Below are 840 nucleotides of genomic sequence, written 5' to 3'. Positions count from 1 at the left end.
TTTCCTCAATTCTCCCAAAACAATCCTGAGGTGCTCAGTATGTTCTTCTGGTGTCCTTGAGTAAACCAGAATGTCGTCAATGAATACCACCACAAATTTGTCCATGAATTTCATGAATACTTTGTTCATGAGGTGGACGAAATATGCGGGGGCGTTTGTTAGTCCAAACGGCATCACCGTAAACTCGTATAACCCATATCTGGAAGTGAATGCTGTCTTGGGGATATCCTCTGTTCGTACCTTCAGTTGATGGTATCCTGATCTCAAATCAATCTTTGAAAATACTTTAGCTTGTGCGAGCTGGTCAAACAAATCATTTATCCGTGGCATCGGGTATTTGTTTTTGATGGTGACCATATTGAGGGCTCGATAGTCTATGCATAGTCTCAGTGTCCCATCCTTCTTCTTGGCGAACAATACGGGCGAACCCCATGGTGAGGAGCTGGCTCGTATAAACCCCTTGTCCAGTAATTCCTTTATCTGTTTCTTCAACTCCACCAATTCTGAGGGTTCCATTCTATACGGCTTCTTATAAATGGGAGCGGTGCCAGGTGCTAATTCAATGCTGAATTCGATCTCTCGGTCTGGTGGCATCCCTGGTAGTTCTTCCGGGAACACATCAGGGAACTCGCATACCACTGGCACTTTTCTTAATTCTGCGATGTCCATCTTGTTCAGTTTTGGTTTCTGTGATCGTGGCCTTTCTTGAGCAGAAACTCTTATTGTCTTGCCGTGATGGTGAGTGAGAATCACTGTCCGATTGAAACAGTCGATGAATCCTTTGTTGGTGGTTAACCAGTCCATTCCTAAAATGACATCCAGTCCTTTACTTTCCAACAC

The sequence above is a fragment of the Triticum aestivum genome, chromosome 2D (genome assembly GCF_018294505.1).
Source record: "Triticum aestivum cultivar Chinese Spring chromosome 2D, IWGSC CS RefSeq v2.1, whole genome shotgun sequence".
Taxonomy (NCBI): Eukaryota; Viridiplantae; Streptophyta; class Magnoliopsida; order Poales; family Poaceae; genus Triticum; species Triticum aestivum.
Note: the sequence above shows the minus strand (reverse complement) of the source record.